This window comes from Pelobates fuscus, chromosome 1, assembly GCF_036172605.1.
Source record: "Pelobates fuscus isolate aPelFus1 chromosome 1, aPelFus1.pri, whole genome shotgun sequence".
Taxonomy (NCBI): domain Eukaryota; kingdom Metazoa; phylum Chordata; class Amphibia; order Anura; family Pelobatidae; genus Pelobates; species Pelobates fuscus.
Genome location: NC_086317.1, coordinates 338,396,895 through 338,414,881, shown reverse-complemented (window position 1 = coordinate 338,414,881; position 17,987 = coordinate 338,396,895). Strand labels below are relative to the sequence as shown.

The window sequence follows — 17,987 nt, the reverse complement described above, 5'->3', positions numbered from 1 at the left end:
TTTTTGCTCGTTTTTCTTAGTGTGTCTGCCACACATGTTTCCACATATGTAGCATTTAGAATATCTAATACTTAATTTCAGTCTTGCTTTAATAAACTTCGTTTTTTAAATCTCCATTAATTATAACTGTTAAAGTTTGTACTAATCAATAGATATCGTAACACATAAAAGCTTAAAAGACTATTTTTATTATGACTTGTTTCCTTAGGCTCTCACTAAACTATTGCATATTTAGGTGTTACATTTGATGTACATAGTAATGAATTTACCTTTAAGTGGTATAGAGGCATTGCTAGGAGGAACGTTTTTTTTTTTTGTTGGAAGGACAATAAAATGCTTACTTACAATAGAGTTAAAATATTAGTAATAAAACCGCCTTTTGTCTTTAGAGCTTTTCAATGGTGCATGCAGCAAGCAAATGAATGTGGCTTAGAGAGTAATTAACAAAATAGTACATATATTTTTGAAACTGACATTTTTAGACCAGTCAATTTGCTTTATGAGGTGTTTACATATCTTGTTAAGCTTTTCCATGCAGGGAACTTGTTTGAAACCGTCTATTCAATATTTTAAAGTAATTGTAAAATGTTAGACCAAAATACCTGAATTGGAAATATTCTCCAGGTAAAACCATTTTTTTAGTTTGGCCATTTTGGCATAAAATGGGAAATTCACTTTGAGTTCCCTACAATTGACTCTTACGTGTATAACTCATGACAGTCATGATGTGGGTGGGGGGCTTTTGTAATTCAGTACGAATGCATTCACTCAGAGGATCTTACGGGTGACGTAAAACCGCATTGTGTGCTGTCCTGTGGGTATAGGTTCGATACATAATTTCTCTCTGCATCAGCAATTCTCTGGAGATCCTAAAATGAGACATAATGCTGATAGTCTACATTTGGAATAAGGTATTGATTGCAAACAAACTTTCTGTTTAAAGCACTCTTCTAGCTTCTAAAATGTTTTTCGAGTCTCTTCACACTCATGTTTGTCTTTCGTGCACTCGATACATGCTGTCAAACATTATCATTTTTTTCAATTTTTTTTTTTTTTTATAAACCTTTCACCTTTTACACAAAATAAACATTTCAAATTTGTTTTACGTTAGGTGTGTTGGGGACACTTTTTGAACTGCTGCAACTGTATATTTGATTGGGTATTCTCTGCTTTTATAAAGTGCCAACATATATCTCCTTCCCCTTCTTTTTGCCATTCTTTCGGATGGCGAAAAGTACAACTTTGCCAATAGACTCTATGCCGTACCTAAGGGAACCAAGAAAAGTAATCCTGGAGAAATAAAAGATAGACATCCTTTTAAGAAAGCATAAGCTACTGACTACTGGGAGTACTCTAGAAATGCAGACATCCTTGGGGGAAAAAAAGTGTGGAGGACTTCGTCTATTCTACCCTGTGTTGGCCAGAAATATCAGACTCCTGGGTCTTGTCCATTATCAGAGAGGGTTACAGGATAGAATTTGCATCCTTTCCAAAAAACAATCAAGAGGTTTAAAAGGGATAAAAGAAAAGGCCATGAGTGTGGTTTTTAAGCTTCTAAAACAAGAGGTGATACAGGAAGAAATATTCCAAGGCTACTTTTCATCTTTACAGTCGGTTCATCTCGTGAGAAGTTCTTCATATTCAAGTGGCAATGAAAAATCTTCAGGAACACAGATGTGATAAATCAAGAAAAGAACACACTGAATCCTTCACAGACAATTGTCTTTGTAGGTGCAGTAATTTACACCACTGTTGCACAAGTATTTGTCTCCAGAGGGAGAGAACACAGAATTCAGGAGAAAATTCAGAGGAACAACTCTATCTCTGCAAGAGAATTCACGAGTCTCCTGGGATCATGGACTACAATACAGCCTAGTGATAACTTCACTGGCCACTCCTCAGATGGCTGTTTGAGATTCTTCCTGGGTCATGGCTGCCTAAAATGCATCCTAACATTCAGTGTCTCCTCCCTCTGCATGCTTTCCTCATAGAGATGCATTGATTCAATTCATCTGTATGAGGAGATGCTGATTGGCCAGGGCTGTGTTTGAATCATGCTGGCTCTGCCTCTTTGTCAGTCAGCCAATCCTATGGATAAGCATTGTGATTGGATCAGGCCACCACTTCTGATGACCATGCTACGCATGCACGTTAGGTCTCCCCCACCGGATGACAGTGGGGGATGAGCGTGGGCGGAGCCTGACCCAGTGTCGAGGGGTATCGGCGCTGGATTCAGGGGGTGGGAGGGAGAGGGGCACTGCAGGGTCCTGTAGTGCCAGGTAAACGGCTATGTTTTCCTGCCACTGGAGAATTTCTTAAAGCAGAGCCCCAGGCAGAGGGAACAAGACCTGCCTGGAAGGAAAGCTGCAGAGGAATAGGCATAGGGGAAAACACCTGCCTGGAAGAAGGGTTGCAGCAAAATAGGCAGAGGGGACGATACCTGCCTGAAAGGAGAGCTGCAGTCTTGGGTGGAAAGCTCCAGAGAGACCACTGTCAGACCTCGGCGACTGGGGTTGAAGCGCCTCGGGCTCCCTCTCCAATGGCTAGGAAGCAGATTGGCGGAGGTACTCAGTCGGAGTACAGGAGTAAAAATGAGGCCACAATCAAAAAGATAGCAAGCTTGCAAGGACAGGCTGATGCGGGTACACACCTTGCATGGAGGGTGAAAGAGGAGGAGCAGTATTATGAGAAGCAAAAATAAGTAACATTTTTGGGAGATTGTGTTTCAGAAAGTGGGAGGACTTCCAATCAGATGGAAGAAAGTCAAGCAGTGATGTGTAATGTCATTGACATACAGATGGTAATGTAAGCCAAAGCAAAGCTTGCCAAGGGAGGCAGTGTTAAGAGAAATAAGGGGACAAAGAACAGACAGAGGCTTAGGGGACTTCAACCAAGTCATGACAAGGGGAGGTGGTGTTATTAGAAAAGAAGACAATGAACGCTGGGAGAGAAGAGATGAGAACCATGAGAGGGCAGTGTCACAGAGATTGACATTTTAAAGAAGGACTACATGTAAAGCCTTCTCTAATGCAGCAGAGAGTTCAAGAAGAATTAGTATAGAGTGGTGGCCTTTGGATTTAGCCGCAATTGGATCAATAGTTACTTTAATCAGAGTGGTCCCAGTAGAGTGGAGGTGGTGGAAGACAGATTGAAGAGGGTCGAGGAGAGAGTTGGAACTGAGAACGTAAGACAGATGGGTAAAGTCATTTCAGAAGTTTTGAGGAGAAAAAGAGCAGGGATATTGGACAATAGTTGGAAAGGGAAGACTGGTCAAGAGATGGCTTTCTAAGGACAGGTAGGACACTAGCATGTTTAAGGGGGTGGGGACAAGGCCAGGAGAATTGAGAGCCATTGAAGATATCGGTAAGGATGGCACAAGACGGGAGAGAGAGACCTGATAAGGTGAGATGGGGCAGGCTTAAGCGGATAAGTGGTGGGACAAGAGGAAAGGAGAAGAACCTTCTGTTCACTATCCGGGGAGAAGCCCTAAAAGGGCGGAAAGGTTGAGAGAGGGAGAGGATTGAATTAATAGTGTCAGTAAAATAGTACGCAAATCTATTGGCTGAAAGTTTTTTTTGTGGGCTGGCCACAGCTGGTTGAGGAAGAGAGTTGAAGGTATCAAATACCTGATATGGTAGAAGCATGAATTAATGAGAGAGGAAAAGTATGATTGTTCAGCAAGAGGGAGAGCTGCGATGTACGAACGCAAGATATCTAAGGTGTGAAACTTCCTCCAGTAGCGTTCAGCTGAACAGGAGCATCTCTGCAGGTAACAGGTCAACGTAGTGTGCCACGGCTGGAGTGTCCTCCTTGAGGTGTTATACAGGCTGTACACTTACTACATTGTAGCAGAGTGTCATTTCTTCAGTGTTGTCACATGAAAATATATAATAAAATATTTACAAAAATGTGAGGGTTGTACTCTCTTTTGTGAGATACTGTATATGTTTGTATTAGTTATAAATATAATTATGCCAATAATATTTACACATATATATGAATATACATGTAGATACACACAGAAGTTTCATTAATATATATGTAATGAGCATGTATTGGCCCAGTCTTGCTGTTAGTCAAACACCCTATTTCAATAACATATTCAAATTAAAGAGCACACTCATAGCACTTACAGAATACACATTAAGTGGCTTTGTCAGAGTAAACTTACCTTACCTCAATTGATTCTTTTCTATTTTCCCTAAAATACATCAAGCAAAGTAGAGATTAATTTGTTTTATGTCAGATCATTAGTTACTTTAATCTCCTATGCTTCACGAAGGGCGAACTTAAGGCACGCTCCATTTCCTTAGACAAGTATAATTTTCCAAGCATTCTTATCTGCACGTTGTAGCCAATCTCCAATACTGCAAGGCTCGAGTGTCTTACAGTGTAGGTTGTGCACATCTAGCACAATCTCCTTGATTGTTGGCCATGTGTGGCAGAAGATGACAACACATAACTGCCAGGCTACTGAAATGGTGCTGGATAGGAAGAACGTCTTGCACCATAAACAGACGATTTTCAAAGTAAAAGGAGGAACAGGTGGGGAAAAAAATAAAGTAAAAATACAATGGGGTGAACTTGGAGGACAAATAGGGGAAGATAATAAAAAAAAAAACATAATCCTGTAACAGACACTTTATGAAAATTTTTATTGATTTGGAGTGGTGTAATATCCATACACACCATCCAGCATTTTTGACGTGGAGCTTTAGAGAAAAGCCAGGGAGATGTAACAAGGTTCATTTATAAAAGGGCTTTAAGGGTGCAGAGTATCCCTTTAAATCACACACTACACTTATTTATTTCTTTGTTGTTTCTGTTCAGTTTTTACCCCATTATGGAACTGTAAAATGCTGCACATAAATGTTTTATGACTGTATAGCTCTGAAAATACTCATACACATATTACCTTCTATTGTGATATTGATTGCTGTGAAGCAAATCCCTGCACATTACTGAAAGATGTATTCCTTTAGAGCAGGGGTTCCCAACCAAGTCATCAAGTACACCTTACCAGTCCTGGAGTTAGGGATTACCTAGGGGTGGTGTGGTTGAGGTTGAGGACTGGATTGGGAGCCACTGCTCTACAGGAATAAATCTCTCAGTAATCTGCTGTAGAGGAGTAGGATACACTTATAGTGTATCAATATAGCTGTTTAAGTTTTTTAGTGGGACATTTTTTTTATTGATTTTGGTAGCCCCTCTGTGGAATCCTGTGTGTTCCTTCCCCCCTGCCCCCCATTTCTTTCCTTGAGCCATTGTTACTATTTTAATAGAATATTACAAATGATTTAACAAGTTACATTACCTCAACAGTAGATTTTGTGTGTGGATTTATATTGTGTTCTGCCAATTCATAGCTGCAGCACAAAGGTGCGGTATTGGTATGTAACATCAGAAGCCAGGCCAGTCCATCCACCTATAATGAATGATACTGCCTCCATGAAATCCTGAAGAGTGGACTGAGCCTTGCTGTCCATTCATCCAGGGGTGAGCTAAGGGGGGTACACAGGGTGCAGTGCACCCCATTGCTTCATTTTTAAAATTTTAAGATTTTGTCTCAATCCACTAGGGTATGAGATACCTACAGCGACATAATATTCAGAGGATTACACAAAATAACATGGAAGTACATTGCACACAATAGCTAGTAGGCTGAAGGTTTGTTTGGTTGTTTTTTTGTATATGGGAGATCAATACACCTAAGCACGACATAGTAAAGCAGACTGCTGATTGTCGGGGGTACCTTGTCTGAATATAGCAGTTCATTTTCACCCTTTACGCGACTAGTGTTTGGGTGGACGAGCTATACTCTCTGCAGGAGAGCATAATCACTTGGAGCTGTACCCAGGACGGGACCCCAGCTGAGGCAGCTAGGGGTTAGAGCACTACTGGTGTCCCGGTGATGACTAGGAAGTGTGCTTGGCGGAGGTACCCAGCCGTGGTACAGGGAGCTCCGTCACAAGATATGCCCAGGACAGTCCTAGTCTATGGTTTGTAACTGAAAATGCTGGGATAACCCTCACCAGCAAGGGGGAAGGAGAGGTGCAGGGGAGTCATTCCACTAAAATTTCTGCTGGTAGATCATGGGCAGCAGGATCCCCACCTCCCTCATGCCAGAGTCACCAAGTAGGCCACAGATGGCCGCAGGGCTGCCCCAGCAGGAATGCAGACAAAAGGAAGCAGTGCTAACACCCACAAGTGCTCCACGTTTGCAGTATGTCAGCTGAGTTGTCAGGATTAAGGTGCACTCACCACAGTGCTAGAATGTAGAAAATGTACAGAAGTTCATGAAATGTGTGACCGTTCACCATGCCAGTCAAACCCCCCCTCCCCCACTCCCCAATTGCTTCAGTATTTACTCTGTGAAAACACTTCACAGTTCCCACTAACTAACTTGTCATACTGTGGCAGGGCTCCTCTGGGCGCCCCCACCTTCAGGCAACTGGAGGAGCGGCCAAGACAGGGGGAGCCCACCAGCAAATATCCTGCTCAGACCCCTTGACTATATACCCTAATAAGCCCTCTACCCACTACAGCACCTATTAGCCCATGAACCCACCACAGCCCTTATCCCTCCCCTGCATTCACCACAGCACCTATTCCCTCTGCACCCACTAAAGCCCCTATTATTACCTGCATTCACTACAGCCCCTTCCTTCTGCATCTATTACCTGTAAACCCCTGCATCCACAACAGCCCTTATCCCCCCCTGCACTCACTAACCCCAATCCTAACCTACAACCACTACCGTCCCTATTACCCCCAGCAACCACTAAAGCACCAAATATATTTGTCTTAGAGCAGTAAAACATACAATGACGATGAGATCATCAGTGAAAGTGTAGTTTTTGTTTAGAAAATGCTAATAAATATGAACACTAACTTTGGCCAGACATTGTGACTAAGTGGCTACTAAAAAAGACTGGACATTTTGAATACCATGGGAAAATAACTTAATTGTGAGTGAGTGTGTGTCTGTCAGTGTGTGTCAAATGAGTGAGTGTGTCGTTCTCTTAGTGAATGTGTGTCAAATCAGTGAGAGCGTGTGTATCTCAATGTTTCTGTCAGTGTGTTGGTTAAACAGTGTGTGCCAATAACTGGGTGTTTGACATACCTTCACTTGCACACACTCACTGACAGTGTATGTGTATTAGTAGTGAGAGCGAGGGGGACCTTTCTTTCCCTGTGATTCCTAGTCATGCCCCATGCAGCTCTCAACCAGGCCAGCTTGCCCATAAACTGCACCGCACTGCTCCTAAGATGTACTTTTGAGTGCAGAGCAGGTATAGTTAAGATTGGCTGAAGTTCACAGGAGACGGCATGAAGCTAATTGGGCGAGGTGAGTGTGAAAGGGAATCATAACCCTTAAGTTTCCATGTCAGCTGTCAATCACATTCACTTTGCTCAGTGTGCTTGACCATTCTGTCCATTGTGACCCTTTTTGGCATGGAGACCTGCTGGGAGACAGATCAGGGTCTTTTTAGATCACTTGGGTCTCCGTCTCTCCAAGGGAATTTCAAAATAACTTGTAGTCCAAGAGAATTATCATGCCTGAACATGGCGTTTCAATCATGGCAAATTATATCTAAATATTTATAAAAGCATAATGCAGTCACATCCATTTATAAAAAATATGCACCTCTAGGTTGATATAGGATTTTGGGAGCGGGAAGTGTGTTATGGTTAAAGGACCACTATAGGCACCCAGACCACTTCAGCTCAATGAAGTAGTCTGGGTGCCAGGTCCATCTAGGGTTAACCCTGCCTGCTGTAAACATATCAGTTTCAGAGAAACTGCTATGTTTACATATGGGTTAATCAGCCTCTAGTGGCAGTCTCATTGACAGCCGCTAGAGACGCTTCCGTGCTTCTCACTGTGATTTTTACAGTGAGAGGACGCTGCCGTCCATAGGAGAGCATTGAGAAATGCTTTCCTATGGAGTGACTGAATGTGCGCGCCTTTAACCCCTTCCTCCCCCTAGAGCCCGGCGGGAGGGGGGCCATGAGGGTGTGGGGGACCTATTAAAGGAACACTATAGTCACCTAAATCACTTTAGCTAAATAAAGCAGTTTTAGATCATTCCCCTGCAATTTCACTGCTCAATTCACTGTCATTTAGGAATTAAATCACTTTGTTTCTGTTTATGCAGCCCTAGCCACACCTCCCCTGGCTATGATTGACAGATCCTGCATGAAAAAAAAACTGGTTTCACTTTCAAACATATGTAATTTACCTTAAATAATTGTATCTCAATCTCTAAATTGAACTTTAATCACATACAGGAGGCTCTTGCAGGGTCTAGCAAGCTATTAATATAGCAGGGGATAAGAAAATCTTAATTAAACAGAACTTGCAATAAAGAAAGCCTAAATAGGGCTCTCTTTACAGGAAGTGTTTATGGAAGGCTGTGCAAGTCACATGCAGGGAGGTGTGACTAGGGTTCATAAACAAAGGGATTTAACTCCTGAATGGCATAGGATTGAGCAGTGAGGCTGCAGGGGCATGTTCTATACACCAACACTGCTTCATTAAGCTAAAGTTGTTCAGGTGACTATAGTGTCCCTTTAAACACTACCAAATGAAAAAACAAAACAAAGTAAAAATATAAAAGGAATTTCGTTATATCAAAAAACGTGTGTGCGTGTGTGGCTTCAGACCTGAAGAAGAGAGGTAAAACTGTTGAAAGCTTGTCTTTTAAGTATTATGTTATTCCAGTAAAAAAAAAATATATATACATAAATATATATATATATATATAAAAGCACAAAACCAACCCTTCCTCAGTAATGTACCAGTAAAAGCTGTTTAGGTGCTTCCATATCCACAGCAGCCCCCCTTGCTCTGAGTGTATGGATGCTGTGTGGACGCTAGAGGGCGCTATGTCCACCCCTGATTCCCGTCCAGTGCGCTGTCTCTCCTCCCTCGGGGTCTGGAGGGAGGGGTAGTCGGCCAGCTTGGGCGCTTGGAGAAGGCAGGAGGAGGGGAAAGCGGCTGCTGCTTGGCTCATCTTCCCGCTCACAAGGAGGCAGCAGTGCACGTCTCCAGCCCTCCTCCTCCTCCTCCATTCCCTCTCATGCAGGGCTCCCAGGCTCCCTGAAATCCTGTTTGGTAGAAGGCAGTGCTGGCTGCACAATGGCCGCCTGGCTGCAGACCCCCCTTACCTCCTGCTGCCCCCCTGCTCTCTAACTCCAGCCACCTCGAGCAGCTACACAGCCTAGCCGGAGACAGACAGACAGACAGACAGGGAGGGAGGCAGACAGCCGGGATCCTGCACTCACAGGTAAGGGAGGGGGGGGCAGCACAAAGGGCACTGGGGAGGGAGGCTGTGCAGGGGGGAGGGGGCAGATCCGGGAAGGAGGGGGGGTGTAAGTCAGATGAATGAGAGCAGAGCAGGAACAACCAACGGGGTAGGTGAGTCCCAGCCAGCCTTGCACACAATGAAAGTTATTGGTCACTGAGAGCCTGTCTGATTTCCATTGAGCCAGGGATAGCACTGTCTGCTGTGGTAAAAGATGAGTAACCTTGAAAGTGATTGTTACCAGGAACAAAGCAGACCTCTCACAGCCATACCTGGCCAAACCGAGCCTGCAAGCCTCTGGGAGAATGAAGTATTGATGGGAAGTTTTCTTTGTAATAAATATTCCACTCACTGTATGTCCAAATTGTATTTAAAAAAAAATAAAAAATCTATAGAAGAATTGTTAATAAATAGTGTCTATATTTTTATGGCTTATTATGTTACAATGTATCAAGAATGCATTTTTTTTTAACCAGCTGAGTGCCAGAGGGCTGCGCTTTGTTTCCTAAAAGACAATCAGTACCCAAGTGGTTAAAGGGTTTCTGATCTCTGCTCTTCTGTGCGAAGATAACCGAGAAAACCCTTGTTAGAGATTCAACTCTTTTGTAATCTGATTTATTTCCAATCTCAGTGAGCTGGAACTGTTAAGGAAGGAAGGCTGTCTGGGTAGCTATTAAACTGGCAAATTAAAAGGCACAGTGTTCACTCAAGGCAGCTCTTTGTAAGGTTTTTTTTTCGTTTTCTGAACGTGGCCTGGTCTGTAGTTCCAAGGGCCCCACCAAATGTATTTATATCCCCCTTTTATGATAAATGATCAGTATAAGTATTACATCTCTGTATGTATGGCAATATATAGGTCATATCTCAAGATAGTGTCACTGAAGTGATTAAGGGACCTCCAGGATAGTGTGCTCTTTCAATACATACATACATACATACTCTGTAATGCTTTGTGTTCCTTTATCAGTGAACATGGCACTGTATATTATGTCCTGTAACATTTTTATTTTTCCATGGAGCTGTTTTGTTTGGTGAGTTGGATGCACCTGTGGTATTGTCACTGTATTTTTTTTTTTTTTCTTTGTGATAGGTTGCTGAGTGATCCTCCCAGTAGGTGGGGATTTTGGCATTGATACTTGTGTTGTCACTCTACATGTGACTGCATCCACATCAGCTTTACACTAACTGCTTCCTTGTTGTTGTTCAAGTTATTTGTAGTCTTAAGCAACGTGTTTTTTTTTTCTTTTTTTTTCTTTTGGTACCTTGGGAAAAAGCCAATCCTTTTTTATTTTTTATTGTACAAAATGTTAAAAATACCAATTGATCAATTACATTCAATCAGGAGGTCATATCCCATAGCTCATTACAACTGTACCCCTAACTTGCTATTAGAACACCATTTGAGCAGGGCCTTTATCGCTTACTCCAATTAGACGTAGGCCAGAGGGATCTGAAAAGTGGACCCCCAGCTGTTGCAGAACTACAAGTCCTTAGGTCTAAACCTGTTTACTTTGCACAGTCTGCTGGTCAAAATCTGGCCTCCGCATTGCTCAAACCTAGTTACATTAAGTATAGATCAGTATATTTGACATAATAACTGTGGTTTTATTTACATCTTGGCAGTTCCTGAAACATTATTAAATTATCCTATACTGAAAAAAAACTGAAAGCCATCCTTTATCTCAAAGGCTTTAACTATCCAACTGGAAAAATGGGGACTTACCATAGATAAGTATTGGCTTTCAAAGGAACTTGTGTTGGTTCCAAGCTTTGCTTGTTTATCTAGATAAGTTTTACTGATACTTTGATTGTTCACAGCAAATTGAAGCTGTACATGTTAAAAGTAGATTTTCTAAGTAAATGTTTTCTAACTAAATTGCAGTTTTTTGTTAGAAAATGACACCACTCTTAGTATAGCCCCTTCAGTATCATAAGATGCGGTATTAGTCTGTGTCTGTTAGTTTAGTAAACTTTATGGCTGCATAGTTTGTTCTGTGCTATGTAAATAATTGATAACAATAATAATGGTTTGTCTGAAGGTGTGTGTACAAAGGGCTGAGTTGGCAATGTGCACCTAGGTAATTATAATCATACTGATAATTTTATCATAAAGGGAAAACATAAATTTGTTGGGGTCCTTGGTACAACAGACCAGGCCATGCTCAGTAGAACATGTCTGAATTCAGATAAATTGATTGCCTTGCTTGCTTGTAGCAATATTTCCTTGATTTCAGCTCCATCTTTTATCATGGCAGCATGTTATAAAATCTCTCAGCTCACCGGCAGAGGTTTAACTTGAGAACTCCTGACTCCAGCTCAGTTTTGTTAATTTATTTTCATAGTTTATTTAAACTGTTTTCATTTTATTTTAAACGTCACGGTCAGAGTTATTTGCTGAAATGCGTCTTGTCGTGAATTCACTAGTGTATTGCAAATATTAGACCAAAAGAACTGCTATAAATCACAACACTCCAAATCCTTATATAAAAAGGTTGAAGGACTGTATTCATAAGGCTCACAATCTCATCCCTAGACCAGGTGCTAATATGCATTACCCAACCTTTTTACACTTGCAGCTTTATAATGCCCTGTAATTTTAAATGAGTATTACATTAGTTTGTGATACTGGATGTTTTATTGCTGTCTTGTTATGACAGAATTGCACTATCTCTAGTTTTAAAGGGTGTAAGATTCGTGAAATGACAATTGGTTTGAAAACTCGAAGGAAAATCCAGTTTTTGATAGAAAACAACTGCACAGCATATTAAAGTGGCCCAGGACGTGCTAGAACAAGCAAGGCAACCTCTTAATTAAGGTTATCCTAAGGGAAGCATTCCTAACTCTAATTTCAATAGAATGGGGTCACAGCAGGGACCATGACCCCTTGCGATGCCATCTTAATGATAGCAATAAGTACTGGGTTTGTGTTCCAACTGTGAAATGCCAGCAATATAACATGTTATATGCCAGTCCTAGGCAGTCTTTAATCCGCCCTTGTAAATAAACCCCCCTCTTATATCAAGCTAGGTTAAATACTGGTGCTGGACATTTTTTTTATTTTTTTTTTAACTGGTATAATATTGCTCATTTAGTAATGTAAGCATTGCAATATTCTGGAGTGTATGTGGTCTTTGTCTTCTGCTAGCTGGTAATTTTTACAAAGTAGCCATTTTTTAAGGAAAGTAAAGGAATTTCACAGTCTGTCATCTGGAAAGATTTAGTAAGCTGCAGGCAGTTTAATGGCCCATTGATGGAAATGGTGTAAAAAGATCTACTTATTGCTTCTTTTTGAATTAGTTGATTTTATTTTCATGCTTATTTTGCCATTACGGCAGAGTGTGTCAGGCAACGGTTTAACATTTATGGTAAACTGGTGAATTCTCTTTGAGCAGCTGTATATTTCTTGTTAAAGGACCACTATAGTGCCAGGAAAACATACTTGTTTTCCTGGCACTATAGTGCCCTGAGGGTACCCTCACCCTCAGGGACCCCCTCCCGCCCGGCTCTGGGGAGAGAAAAGGGTTAAAACTTACTTTTATTCCAGCGCCGGGCGGGGAGCTCTCCTCCTCCTCTCCGCCTCCGATCCTCCCTTTCGGCTGAATGCGCGGCAAGAGCTGCGCGCGCATTCAGCCGGTCGCATTTACAATGCTTTCCTATGGACGCTTGCGTGCTCTCACTGTGATTTTCACAGTGAGAATCACGCAAGCGCCTCTAGCGGCTGTCAATGAGACAGCCACTAGAGGATTTAGAGGCTGGCTTAACCCTTATATAAACATAGCAGTTTCTCTGAAACTGCTATGTTTATATAAAAAAGGGTTAACCCTAGCTGGACCAGGCACCCAGACCACTTCATTAAGCTGAAGTGGTCTGGGTGCCTAGAGTGGTCCTTTAATAAAGTGCCCATAGCTATAATACAGGGGTGAAAAAAGTTGATTCTTCCATAACATCGAGGCATCTACCTTTTGCGCACCCCTTCTATAATACACATATTTCACCACATCCATGTAGCTTTATGTATATATTTTTCCAAAGAGTGCCTTTTCCCAACAACCCCATTAGTTTTAAAAAAAAAAATGCAGTGTATTCAGTTTTAAAATTTCAGTACGCTTTTAGGAAAGATTTTGTTTAAACACAGATTTTTTTTTTTTTTTTAAAACACCCACAATCCTATCGTTTTGTAATATAGGGAAAGAACGCAGATCTTGACAAATACACTTATGATATATTTTGTCAATAAAGGTCTACAGTAGAGCATATATTCCTTGTATGAAAAGAAAAAAAATCTGGGAATGTTATTAATGCAAATAAACCAAGTGGTAAATACAGAGGCTCCGTTTTAATCTATGGGATGTTGAGACAACACTCTCCTTGTGTTCTTCTGGTGTTAAATTCCACAAAATGTAAAGGAGAGATGGACAAAATAGTGCTGACAAGTCTCCAAGTGGATCAACCTTCATCAAAACAAATGGTTGTTTTCTGCACTTTGAGAACTTTGCTCCAGACTTGGTGTCATTAAAGGGACACTATAGTCACCTGAACAACTTCAGCTTAACCCCTTAAGGACACATGACATGTCATGATTCCCTTTTATTCCAGAAGTTTGGTCCTTAAGGGGTTAATGAGGTTGTTCAGGTGAGAACTATAGCTCCCTGCAGCCTTTCTCATTTTCTGAGAAAATACAGTGTTTACATTGAAAGCTAGGAACACCTCCAGTTGCAGTCACTCAGAGTGAACCAGAGGGACTTCTAAGTTGATGGAGGCATAATATGCCTCCATCCACTCAGATCTGCTGTGCACTAGCATCCTGTGATTCAGTATCTCCTCCCACTGCATGCAGACACTGAACTTTCCTCATAGAGATTCATTGATTCAATTCATCTCTATGAGGAGATGCTGATTGGCCAGGGCTGTGTTTGAATCATGCTGGCTCTGCCCCTGATCTGCCTCCTTGTCAGTCTCAGCCAATCCTATGGGGAAGCACTGTGATTGGATCAGGCTATCACATGTCAGCAGACTGCTTGTTTTTCCTGAGTCTAACAGCATGCAGAGTTAGAGCTTCTCGCTTGAATACAGTAAGATTTTTACTATATTTATTGAGGCATTAGGGGCCCAGGGGGGCTAGATGGTGATGTTAACACTATAGGGCCCGGAATACATGTAGTTGCACAGGTGACTAGTGTCCCTTTAAGTAAAGACCAAAAATGGTACCAGGTTACAATCCACTGCTGTGAACACATCAAATGAAATTTTGAGCTCTGGTACTATTATTGTCATGTATATAACGCCAACTTATTCCGCAGCGCTTTACAATATTATAGTAAGGGGAAATTTAACACTAAATCAGACAATTACAAAATGTTATAGGAGCAATAAGTAAATGAGGACCCTGCTCAAACAAACCTATAATCCGCAACCCAACACAGAGTTAATAGACGATAGGTAACCTAACTCTCTTAATTTGCTACTCACAAAAAGTATTATCAGAAGACGTAAAAGCGTGTAATTACAATGTGTTCCAGCTACAAAAACAATAGGGAGTAGAAAACAAGGGTTTTCTGGAGTTGTGCATGTATTTTAAAGGGGACCTAGCACAGAAATCTAAAATATCAAATACCAGTATTTTATTTTTAGTTAAAGGGGTCAGTTACTTGTTTGGAAATTACACACTTCAATAAAACATAGAAAACCACCCATAACGTGTGTTAGACTTTTTTAAAATCATATTTTAAATATTTAGTAAATGACATCACATTCTAGTTTGGTACAGGCTCACACTCTCTATACATATTAATAGCGGAAATCGGGGGCGGAAATCAGGGTTATCCACTAAAGTGAACATTAAAAGTGAATTCTAAATGCCAGTTCAAAATATCAGAACTGGAAAAGTCCGCTGTTTTCAGTTTGACGACTCTAGCATTAAATCTGAATTTCAGTTTAAATTGTTCCTTAGTAAATATACCTGGATGTCTTATTTCTCTATTCTAACTGCCATGCGACAGAGAATATAGCAATGAATGACAGGGAGCTAAGATGCAGCTGCCCGGTTGCAGGATAAAGCAGTGTGCCTTTCTACATTAAATATTATTTTCACACCTCACAATTTATATTTACGTAAATAGAGGGAATAAGCAAATGTAAAAAAAAACCTTTGAAATTGACTGATCCACTTTAGTATTAGCCATGAGAATGCATTTCTTAAAGGATAAGTTATTAAAACATTTTAATATTTTTTTTTAAAATGTATTTTTAAAAAATCTGTTGTACCATTTTTTTTAACACTAAAATAAATTTGGGTATATTAAAAGCGTTAAAGAAGTCGCCAGCTTTCCTAGTCTCAAAATTCCAGTGACCTAAAATGCTGGTGGCAGAGAGAGCTCACAATTTTGAAAAGCAATGGACAGTAGTAATATAGAGCGCATTGTCTGGGACCCACAGTGTAATAAGGTGGCTGTCAGAAACTGGGAGCGAGAAAGGTAGACAAGTTATCTCTTCCGAAATTTCAATAATTATACAAAATGTAGGAGACGGCATATTCTAACACAAATATTTTTTTATGATGGTTATCATCTTTACGTTGAAGATGAGAGAGAAACACGATATGTAAGTACAGGTAGCTCATGGCGATGATTTGTGGCTTACGCTAAACCCTCAGGAAAAAAATGTTACACTTTGCACAGATAACAATCTGATCCATAAAGATCTGCCTATTTAGATAGTTCCACACAGCCAGTTATTTTTGTCAACTGTTACCTTGTCAACTTTTTTTGATATAATAATTCTAACTTTTTAGAAACGAATTTTTTTTTTAATGAGTATATGTAAAAATTAGAAACCCATGCTTGCATTTAGTATACAACTGCATCTTTCAGCCGTATACATAAACCTTGGGTCGGACAGTGTTTGAAAGCCAGGTTAGAAGCATAGAAGCAGGTTAAACTATAAAGACAGACGATTTTTAGACACGGTCTGACCCAAGGTGCATGGATATGGCTGAAGGATCTTGCCATATATACTTCATGTTAAAAAAAAAAAAAAAAAAAGGAAAAAAAATCTATTTCATTTTGAAAATTTGCTGAAAGGCTTATTGTATTAAAAAAAAAAAAAAAAAAAAAGTTTTGAGGTGACAGCTGTCCTTTAAGTGGGTTATGCCAGTTTGGAAATGGATCCTTAAAGATTAGTTTTTTTTTTATGACTGAATAGACAATCCTTTTTAATGGGGTTATGAAGAAAGACCACAGAAACCAGGTTGATTGAAAATCATGTGCTAACTGATTGAGCAACAAAGGTGAAGCATATACACATAGCCTTCTGGCAGACAGGTTACTACTAGAACATATGAGATAACAGAGATGTGAGCGTGTCTGTGAGAAATCACTAGGGGCCATTTGCGAGATGGGAGGTTTGCTATTTCAATGCGACTGCTCACAAGTATCTTTCCTACCCTGCAGTCATTCTTTTCTAGGAACACTAGAATGTGTGGTGTATGAGTGTAACACAGTTACATAGATCTTGGAAGGCTTTTGTAGTTTTTTCCCCCCTACCCTAACAGAGTTATTCATTAAAGTGAGAACTGTAAGGAATTAAAAATACGTCAAAGCAAATTTTAAGGCCAAAGTAGTGCAAAAATTATTCGTCTGTTCAACTTACAGTTCAACTACTCTGGTCTTAAATGTGAAATGTATTTTGATTTCGCTTTGAATTCCTAACAATTCTCACTTTAGTCTATAGCCCCATCCGTTTCCAATTGTAGTGAATTGAACTCGGAATGACAAAATTAAGGCTGAACACCCCTTGCTGTGACTATAATTAGTAAATAAAATATAATACATGGTGTATTCAATGTAAATTTATATTGATTGACTCGCTTTTCCTCGGTTCCAGTGCCGCTTTGTGGGTGTAACACCCACCTCTGGGCTCTCCTCCGCTCCTTTCGCTTTACCTAGTCTCTGCTTTGATTTGCCCTACTTGGCATCTCCAAGCAGGGCACATTTTGTCAGTGATTTTGGCATGCTACTTACTTGCTGGCGTCTGAAAGGAGTGACGTCATGGCACTCTGTTCCTATACTCCCTGGCCAGAGCTAGAAAAACTGACTAGGGAGTTTCCATAGCAACTACTGCATAGATGATGTATGTATAGATAAAATCTTTTGCTTAGTCCAATGAGCATAAGTTGTTTTAATTCAATTTAAGTCCACCCAGCTTCCCATCCTTTCCCTGGGGTCCAGTGGGGCTGCAGTCATCTTCAAAGCACTTCTTGCCCTGCTCCCTAACGCACTGTTTGAGGCCAGGCCCTGAGTGATGTCATATTCCAGCTTCGGCATCACCAAGTGTCGTGCAAGGCAGCAGAGCAAGAAGATCACAACTCCTCGCCATGGCGACTAGCAATTTTGTCTTGGTGCCTGAGATTTGTTTGTATTAAAGGGACACTGTAGGCACTGTAACTGTTTTATCTTATTGATGTGTATTGAGTCCCCTGTGCCATCCTTTCATTCAGTGTTCGTGTTTTTAATGTACTAATGCTGTACAAGGGTACCCAGCAATGTGTGCTGCTCAAACTAGGAAGCATTAGCATGAGCAGCAATGGGCAGCTGTGATTGACTGAGAATGTCAGCTGATGGCTTTTAGGCTATCACGGTGCCCATTCAGGTATGAATCCGCATGACTAGAAGGAAGTGTGTA

General features: G+C 40.8%; 1 protein-coding gene across 1 annotated transcript in view; it reads left to right on the top strand.

Moving 5' to 3' along the window:
- The first annotated feature begins 8,959 nt into the window (after window positions 1-8,959).
- FARP1 (FERM, ARH/RhoGEF and pleckstrin domain protein 1) overlaps window positions 8,960-17,987 on the top strand; it is a 194,702-nt gene continuing 185,674 nt past the window's right edge. Inside the window, exon 1 of the mRNA XM_063425621.1 lies at window positions 8,960-9,290. The gene's annotated coding sequence lies outside the window, so the exon portion shown is untranslated. The remainder of the gene's footprint in view (window positions 9,291-17,987) is intronic.